Source organism: Pituophis catenifer, unplaced genomic scaffold (assembly GCF_029215685.1).
Source record: "Pituophis catenifer annectens isolate HBS135680 unplaced genomic scaffold, rPitCat1.0.hap2 SCAF_12, whole genome shotgun sequence".
NCBI classification, from domain to species: Eukaryota; Metazoa; Chordata; class Lepidosauria; order Squamata; family Colubridae; genus Pituophis; species Pituophis catenifer.
The window spans coordinates 24,214,534-24,224,876 of NW_027256892.1; positions in this window are offsets into that span (position 1 = coordinate 24,214,534).

Below are 10,343 nucleotides of genomic sequence, written 5' to 3' on the forward strand. Positions count from 1 at the left end.
TGGCTGTTCAGGTCTGTGGCTTCTTCATTGCGAACATGACCCACCTGCCTATGAGAAGAAGGAGGAACATTCCCACAGCCAGTCCTCTCTTCCGGTCTTACTTTCTTACTGCCTCCTTAGGAGGCTGCCCATTCCCATTCGGGAGGGCACAGCACGTTTGCTAATTGAATCGGCCCCCGATGTGGCTCCCCCCCCGCCTTCCCCTGCTCAAGAAAATAGAAGGCATTGCAATGTTGCCCACATGGATCCATCAGAGAGACAGATGGCTTCAGGAGACCCAGAGTGCATGAATGCAATTTTAATTAAACTTACTTTCTTGGCTATGTGGGCCTGGGGGAATCCGAACACGGTGAAGCAAAAAAGCGTTTCCAAAAATTAGCTTGGATATTTTCACTCTCTTCTTCTCTCTTCTACTGAGACGTCTCGAAATGAAAACTTCACTCAGCAAGTGGATGGGCCCAATCTTACATTTATTGAAATAGCAACAGCACTTAACACTTAGACATTCCCACCCCACTCTAGGGGAAGGATACTGCAAAATCTCCATTCCCACTCCACTCCAGGGAAAGGATACTGCAAAATCCCCATTCCCTCACCAACCCCCCTATAATGCTTTCCAGCTCCATTCTCCTGTGCAGGGCAACAAAAGAAGGCCCAGCCAATCAGCTGAGACTCAGGAGGCAGCGAATAGATGGGGGCGGGGCCAGCCAGAGGTGGCATTTGCCGATTCTCCGAACTACTCAAAAGTTCCGCTACCGGTTCGCTAGAACCGGACAGAACCAGATGAAACCCACCTCTGCTCCTGATATGATTGTGACCTGGATGTGTTCCAGGACCGTGAAAGCGTTCGTCCTACGTGAAAGCCCCCAGCCTCTCCAAAAAGACCACCCTTATCCTGTTTCTTTTCTTTGAATTTTCTGAGGACCCCCCCGGAGGATGAGAGCCGGGTGAGTCAATTAACTCCCCCAAATCAGAAAGGAGTCTAGGAGCACGGTTTTTTTTCAGACTAATAAATGTTATTAAAAGGCGACATAAAAGTTTGTTTGAAAAGTTGCTACCAGAGTTCTTGTGATCCGAGGTCTCCTTCTTTCAGGAGATGCTTATCGGCGTTCATTTGCCAGTCTAATGTTTTCCTAGGCTGATAAAAGCAAGTTAATTATCCAAGAGAAAAAAAATAATAAAATAAAATAAAAGAAGGCGGTGCAACTTTGCTCTTTCCTCCTTCAACATAGGGGCTTTGATTCATTTTCCCATGGCTATATATTAATCTTTTGTTAGTTTGCTTTATCAGGAGCTGAATAAATTGGAAAAGCTGAAATGATTCATGTTCTCTGGATTGCCTATTGATCCGTGACACTTTCCGCTGTCAGGTCTCCATCCGTCACGCTGATCAATACCCACATGGGAATTGTCCTGTGGAGTTGGCATGACGGGGGCTCGGATCCCTTTCTCTTTGGCATCTTCTTCAGGGGATCAAGATGCCAAGATGGCCACCTTCTCCAGCCCAGGAGAGAAGCGCTGATAAAAAATTCACCCGTTTTGGGGTGAAGGTGGATGGGATCTTTTCTCTTGGCGTCTCGAAAAGCTAATTTGAACCAGAGCTCAAAAGAAGGCGTGGAAACTGCCAGCCCCCCCCCTTTGTTAATAGCCCCCAGAAAGACTGGGTCATCCTATCTACAAAACAAAAGATCCAGGGTGATGGGATTAAGACATGACCATCCAGGACATAATAGGATTAGCCCTCTACCCATCTAGCAGCAGAGCTCACCACATGGCGCCTGGGGAGATTACATCACCCAAAACAGTTCAACCGGATTTATCTCAGACAAACTCCTAGGATTTGCACATGACCCCTACAGCAACCAATAGAATACCTGCCCTTTGCCACAGGAACAGGAAGCTCAAGTTCAAAGCCCAAGATAAATAACACTCACTCTTCACTCCATATGTTCAACTGCACCAGGACCATGTGCTTAATGATTCTGTTCCATTAAACCAGCTTTCCAAGCAGCCTCCATGTTTCCAGTGTCTTTCTCCCCAACTGGAACTGAACCCAGATGGACATTTCTTCCAACACCTATCTTAAGTTTGTTTAAGGAAAGGAACATAATTCAGGGGTAGGATGCATACTTTGAAGGCAACATGAGTCAAAGTTCAGCGAAGCATCTCCAGATGCATCTACAAAAGACTTCTCTGATCTGAAAGCTTGGAGAGATATTGGCAAGACACTTGACAAAGTAATTGGACTTCTACAGTAGTTCTACACATTATATTACAGTTTTTACAAAGCACAGCAGTTTAGATCATGGGACCACTAACCCTAAACTGGGATTGCGCAAATGATGGTGATGGTTTTGCACACGGCTGTCCGCAAAGATGCAAACACACTCGAAATGAAATCTGTGAACTCAGCCACTGTCTTTCTGTTGGAAGAAAGAAAAATTCAGGGTAGAGTCAAGGAAGAAGCAGGAATGTGTTGAGGTGCAAGGAACCAGAACAACTCTGTGAATAGGCCAAAACAGTTACTTTATTGTTGATCACCTATATTTCAAGAATGGCACCAGATTGGCCGCATTTTTTGGGGAACCACAAATCATGCTTTCCTAGTCTAGTAACAATCACAGAGTTGGGAGGGACCTTGGAGGTCATCTAGTCCAACCCCCTGCTCACGCAATAGACCTGTACTAGGGATTTGAACCACCGACCTTTCTGATCGACAAGGTCAGTGTGTTAGCCACTGAACTGCTGGTAGTCAGCAGAATTAGCCTGCAATACCGCATTCTAACCACTGCGCCACCAGGGCTCTTAAGATGCTCTGGGTATGTGAAGAGATGGAAGTGCGAATCTCATGGTAGCTCTTGAAAGAAAACATGAGCGACAAACTTGCTCGCACACCTAGATGCAAAGCAGGAATTGAAAACGGAAGCATGAAAGCATAACCTCCCCAACCCTCTGTGTATGCCAGAACCTTTCAGCGCAGCCTTATTGTAGCAGAGTAAATCATTCCCCACCCCCTGAACGGTTGTGTTAAACCGGCTTCATGACCCGTGCCAAAGTGTTCAAACACAAGGCAGGAGCGTTGTGTTAATTGCAATTCTCTTGTTATGCAAAGCCATAAGCGGGCTAATGTGCCATGTTATTACCAGGAATCACAGACGCCAACAATTCAAACAGAGTGTGCAGGAACGAGCGAGCAAGCGGCACTCTCGGGAGTGACTTGTGTGTTGTGGGTTGCCTGACTCAACAGCCAAAGGATGGATGAGGAGCTACGGTGAGGCTCATTTGCCAACAAGCGAAGAAGGCCAGTTGCGTTCCATTATTGTGGCGCCGCTTGGATTAGACTAGGATGGCAAAAGGCAGAATTTCCCATTATAGCAAGCTGTCCTATAAAATCGTTGTGCTTTTGTAGCCCAGTATCCACCGGCTGGACCAGGATTTCACCAGGAGAGATCTAGAAGAACCTATGGATGGAAAAGATAATGCTATTTCCAGTCTCGGTAAAATGGATTGCAAGATCCTATCCTGCATAATCTCCCAGATTAGCAGCATCCCTGGCCGGTTTTGAAATCTATCCAGTCGTTTGGTGTTGATGGATTGATTTGCAAACTGGTTTTATCGGATGAGCAAAAGAAAGAAACAAACAACAACGATACCAGAATTCTTGTTGAGTAACATTGAGCTCTAGGCCCAGTTTGCATTATGCAAACTTAGCAAAGTACCATCATTTTTTGTTCAATTTTGTTAAATGGTGAAGGCATCAGGCTAGAAACTGGGAGACAGCAAATTCTTGTTCTACTTTAGGCATGAAAACTGGTTGGGTGAGTTTGGACCTATCTGGAAGATAGTCCCACTTTAGTCATGGAAGCCAATTGGGCAACTTTGGCCAGTCACTGGGAGATGGTAACTTCTAGTCCCTCCTTAAGCAGGAAAGCTGGGTGGGTGACTTTGGGGCAATCACCAGGAGATGGTAACTTCTAGTCCCTCCTTAAGCAGGAAAGCTGGGTGGGTGACTTTGGGGCAATCACCAGGAGATGGTGAATTCTAGTCCCTCTTTAGCAGGGATGGGTTTTACTTACATTTACTACTGGTTCGCAATGGGATTGCACTTTTGTGCATGCGCAGATCGCCGATGATGACATCTGGGGTGATGGGCTTGGCCTCACGCCAGTTTTACTACAGGTTCTTACAAACCGGTCTGAACCGGGGGCAACCCACCACTGCTTCTTGGGCATGAAAGCCAGCTGGGTAACTTTGGGCCTATCACCAGGAGACCGTGAGTTCTAGTTCCTCCTTAGGCATGAAAGCTGGTTGGATGACTTTGGGCCAATCACCAGAAGATGGTGAGTTCTAGTCCCTCCTTGGACATGAAGGGTGACCTTGTGCCAGTCACTTTCTCTCAGTCCTAGGAAGGAGACAATGGCAAACCATTTCTGAAAAAAACTTTGCCCAGAAAACCTCAGGGACTTGGCCAGGCAGTCTCCAAAAATTAAACAAAAAAAAAAATGAGAATGGGATAGGTCAGGGGTCAGCAACCTGCGGCTCCAGAGCCACGTGCGGCTCTTTGGGCCCTCTGCTGTAGCTCCCTGTCAGGTGATCCCACCATTGGCTGGCCCCGCCCCCTGCCCTCCCCTCCCAGTCACTCCTCGCCTGGCCTGAGAAGGTAAGGGCGACGGCGGGGGATGGAGAAGCGGCCAGGGCAGAGACAGAGAGATACAGAGAGAGGAGGAGAGAGAGGGAGGGAGGGGAAAGAGAGAGGTGTCAAAAGGATTTTGTGGTTCCTGGAGTTTTTTAACAACTGGTTCTCTGCCCTAATGACTGGCTGAGTAGGCGTGGCTAGGAGGAGTCATGTGACTGGTGGAAGTGAGCGACATCGAGTTGGCCACGCCCACAGAGGTTTTGTGGCTCCCGGTGTTTTCTTTTCTGTGGGAAACGGATCCAAATGGCTCTTTGAGCATTTAAGGTTGCAGACCCCTGAGATAGGTGAAGAGGCTGAAGCAGGCAGCTGAGGAGGAATATCTGAAGGGGTAAAAAAACAAACTAACAAGATGATGGCCCCACCCCTGACCGCATCCCAGATCCATCAGGGTTGTTCCAGACTTAAGCTATACCTACCAGCAGTAATCATTAAGACTTCAGGCTGGACTCTTCTCTAATTCTTCTAGGAGATGCTGTCCGTTGTACTATTGATATGCAAAAATGGACAATCTCACATTCTTTCCCTAAATGGATAAACTGGGGTACTTGAGTCTGTTTTTCCTAGCTGTGCCTTTTCTCTCCCCCCCGCCTTTTGTATTTGTCTAATAGATTATGACCTTTACATTGTAAATTCCCTTAAGTGCACTGCCAGAATGGTAGCAGATAAATTGCAGTGGATAAATGTACCAGATAAACAAAAGAATAACCAGAGAAATCAGCTCTTGTTGAAAATGTCATATCTCACAATCCTCCTAGGATCCAGAATGCAGAAAAGAGTGTGTGTGTTTGTGTGTGAGAGAGAGAGGGAGGAGGAGGAGGAGGAGGAGGAGGAGGAGGAGGAAGAGGAGGAGAAATATAATGAATTTTGATCCCATCACTTTAAGAGAAACAAAGCTAAAAATAACCTCAAACAATCTTCCTTGCTAGCAAAAACCTAAAGAGTGGAGAAATTAGAAGACAATATATCCAGATAACAGAAAAACCGACCACAGCCTTCAGCCTATTCCTTGAATCTTTCCATTCCATTGACAGAAAGCCAGGGCAATGGCCCTAAAAATCTAAAACTGTCCATAAATGATACATCCTAAGTTTTGGGCAAGGAATCCAGCATCGTATTAAATCTAACTGAGGGAAAGTTTAGGCTAAGCCCAAATCATATGAGTCAATATCTCTTTAAGGTGTATGACTGTCAGACACAAAGAATCAAGGACCAGAAGAACAAAGTTAGAAGGGATCTTGGAGGTCTTCTGCTGCTGAAGTCATTTCCATACCATTTCAGACAAATGGTTGTCCAATCTCTTCTTGAAAATCTCCAGTGATGAAGCACCCACAACTTCTGAAGGCAACTTCTGTTCCACTGCTTAATTGTCCTCACTGTCAGGAAATTCCTCCTTAGTTCTAGGTTGTTTCTCTCCTTGATTAGTTTCCACCCGTTGCTTCTTGTCCTGCCCTCAGGTGCTTTGGAGAATGGATTGCGCCAACTCAGGAAGCTCAAACTGCCCAAAGAGCTGCTGATCCAGTTCTACAGAGGAATTATTGAGTCTGTCATCTGCACCTCTATAACTGTCTGGTTTGGCTCTGCAACCCAACAAGACAGACACAGACTTCAGAGGATCATTAGAACTGCAGAAAAAAACAATGGCTACCAACCTGCCTTCCATGGAGGACCTGTATCCTGCACGAGTCAAAAAGAGGGCTGGGAAAATATTTACAGACCCCTCGCATCCTGGACATAAACTGTTTCAACTCCTACCCTCAAAACGACGCTATAGAGCACTGCACACCAGAACAAGAACAGACACAAGAACAGTTTTTTCCCCAAACGCCATCACTCTGCTAAACGGATAATTCCCTCAACACTGTCAAACTATTCACTAAGTCTGCACTACTATTAATCTTGTGACTGTATGACTGTAACTTTATTGCTGGTATCCTTACGATTTATATTGATATTGTTTCCTGATTGCTTATTTGTTCCCTATGACTATTATTAACTGTTGTACCTTATGATTCTTGATGAACGTATCTTTTCTTTTATGTACCCTGAGAGCGTATGCACCAAGACAAATTCCTTGTGTGTCCAATCACACTTGGCCAATAAAGAATTCTATTCTATTCTATTCTATTCTATTCTATTCTATTCTATTCTATTCTATTCTATTCTATTCTATTCTATTCTATTCTATTCCATTCCATCCCATCCCATCCCATCCCATCCCATCCCATCCCATCCCATCCCATCCCATCCCATCCCATCCCATCCCATCCCATTCCATTCTATTGACCTCCTCTTATGTTTGTAAGGTTGCAGCATAGAAGATTCATTCAAGCTTATGCACACAAATCTGGTTAACTAAAGTGCAACACTAAATTGGCACCAGATCAATTTCAGCAGAATTCAGGAAGGGTTGGACTCGAAACATTTGTGACCACATTATAACTCTAAGCTGATGACTCCTTTAACTCCGCCCCCAGCTCTGCTTGCTCTTTTCCTACAATGACTACCCCAATATTAAAAGGTTTATTTGTTCCTTTTATTCAGTTTCTATGCCTGCCCATCTCAAGTGAATGAGGACGAATGAATCCCAACCCTGAAGCGTCGAAGAAAATGGAAAAGGATGAATTACTTTCATCTTAAGTCGATAGGGAACATATTTTGCAATCGTGAAAAATACAACACACAACTGTTTGGTTAAGCAGGAGGTTCCAAATCTATATTCGCAAATTCTTGCAGCTTAGCCATCTCTCTGTCTCTCTCTCTCTCTCTCTCTCCAATACCCTTCATCCGTTTGTGGAAGTGAACTATAGCTTTCAATCCTTCTAAAACACCGTTTGGAGTTTGAACATGCTCTAAGAGAGAGAGGGAGAGAGAAACAGAGACGGAACGAAAGGTTGAAGGAAGGGCAAAGAATATAGTTTTAAAAAAGCAAGCAAACATGATGAGAGGGGAAAAAAAAAAACACACACCAGCCAGCTATGGAAAATGATGAGCAACCAAGCACTGTCAACATCAGGGAGATGGTAGGAAGGAGTGTAGGAAGCTGAATCAATATTGGCATGATCTGTTAGCAATCTAATATTTGTCCTTCTGGTTCATTTATAAACAGAGAAAGAGAGACGATGATTCCTCGGAGAAGGTTTGCGTTCAAGATGGGGAATTAAGGAGCCCCTTTTCCAATGCACTAAAAGGAACCACGGTGCAAGGTTATTCTATCAAAGCTACGGCAAATGACTGTTTCCTTTCCCAGGAACTTCTCCAGATGTCCATTAAAAGCTAGCCAAGTGAGTGGTCCTTCTCAGTCGGGCCCCAAAGCCTCTTTTCAGGAGATGGCTTTATTTTCGGTACAAATGCAGAAGGAATCTATCCATGTGTCCTTCTTTTTAATAGCAATAGCTGTAGCCCCTAGACTTATATACCGCTTCACAGTGCTTCACAGCCCTCTCTAAGCGGTTTACAGAATCAGCATATTCGCCCCCAAAAATCCGTGTTCTCATTTTACCGACCTCGGAAGGATGGAAGGCTGAGTCAACTTTGAGCCGGTCAGGATCGAACTCCTGGCAGTCAGCAGAATTAGCCTGCAATACTGCATTCTAACGGGAAGGAAGGAAGGAAGGAAGGAATGGAGGAAGGAAGGAAGGAAGGAAGGAAGGAAGGAAGGAAGGAAGGAAGGAAGGAAGGAAGTGTTGTGTATGTATCTATTTTGTGCGGGAAATTCAAATGCATAGTGAATTCTGATTGGTTCTTGGTTGCCTCTGAAAAGTATATAAAGAGGGCTGTTGCCTGTGAGTTTTTGCTGAAGTCTCACCCTGTATTAAAGAGCTGTTGTTACTAGCCTGCTTGTGCCTCTCGTTATTCCCGCGCTACAACAGGAAGGAAGGAAGGAAGGAAGGAAGGAAGGAAGGAAGGAAGGAAGGAAGGAAGGAAGGAAGGAAAGAAGGAGGGAAGGAAGATAGCAATAGCACTTAGATTTATATACCACTTCATAGAGCTTTTACAGCCCTCTCTAAGCAGTTTACAGAGTCAGCATACGTACTGCCCCCAGCAATCTGGGTCCTCATTTTATCCACCTCGGAAGGATGGAAGGCTGATTCAACCTTAAACCGGTCAGGATCGAACTACCAGATTTCAGTCAGCCGGCAGTCAGCAGAAGTAGCCCGCAGTACTGCACTCTAACCACTGCGCCACCGCGGCTCAGCTTTACCCTTTCAATTCAATCCAATCAGAACAGAGCTGGAAGGGACCTTGGGAGGTCTTCTAGTCCAACCTCCAGCTCAAACAAGAGACCCTATACCATTTCAGACAAGTGACTGTCCAGTCTCTTCTTAAAAACCTCCTGTGATGGAGCATCCACAATTTCTGGTGGCAAGTTGCCCCTCCGGTGAATTGTCCTCACTGTTACGAAGCTTCTCCTGAATTCCAAGTTACTTCTCTCCTTGATTAGTTTCCGTACTTTCTTTTGGGGATCTAACCTCCCAGCCTGCTCTTCTCTGTCCTCTTTCCAGTTCCTCATTGTTCTCCTTGTACGGTGGCAACCAAAAAAAAAAAAAACAAAAACAAAACAACCCACCAGGATTTCAGGTGGCATCTGAAGGGTGATAGCAGAGACTGGATTGATTAAAGTTAATGAGACTCTTTAAAACAGCCTAACCCTAATTCTCTACAATTTAGCAGACTGAGTGATTGCTCAAAGAGTACAGTTAATTTTGCAATCATATCCGATTCATGGAGCAATCCCTGATTAGCAGGACTTTGCCAATTCAGGTCAGAAGGTGAAGCATCAGCAGAAGATGGAAGTGCAGGACTCTGGCAGCTGCCAGAGACGGAAAGAGGGGTAAATGGAATTTTAAAAAGGCAAGTATTGACAGGTTATATTTCCTCCCTCCCTCGTTGGGTGTATGTGTATATTTGTTTGTACCTGAGAATTATTGGCTGCAATTTCGAGCAAAAACAATTGCTTCCAGCAAGAGAAGGGGGTTACGGAAGAGCAGCCCCCTTCTTCTTTCCCTAAAGAGCTCGAATATTGCTTTTCTTAGTGACGCGGGTGGATCTTTACTCCGATATTCTCTTTTCTATTAAAGAGAGAAATTATTTCCTCCAAGGCAGGGGTGAAATCCAGCAGGTTCTGACAGGTTCTGGAGAACCGGTAGTGGAAATTTTGAGTAGTTCGGAGAACCTGCAAATACCACCTCTGGCTGGTTCCAGAGTGGGGAGGGAATGGGGATTTTGCAGTATCCTTCCCCGGGAGTGGGGTGGGAATGAGGATTTTGCAGTATCCTTCCCCTGGAGTGGGGTGGGAATGGGGATTTTGCAGTATCCTTCCCCTGGAGTAGGAAGGGAATGATGATTTTGCAATATCCTCCCCAGGAGTGGGGTGGGAATGGAGATTTTGCAATATCCTTCCCCCAGGAGCCGGGAGGGAATAGGGATTTTGCAGTATCCTTCCCCTGGAGTGGGGAGGGAATGGGGATTTTGCAGTATCCTTCCCCTGGCGTAGGAAGGGAATGGAGATTTTGCAGTATCCTTCCCCTGTCACGCCCCATCCACCAAGCCACGCCCACAGAACCCGTAGTAAAAAAAAATTGAATTTCACCACTGCTCCAAGGCCCAGGAGAAGAACCTGGATTGGTCAAGGAGTATCTTCTGTGTG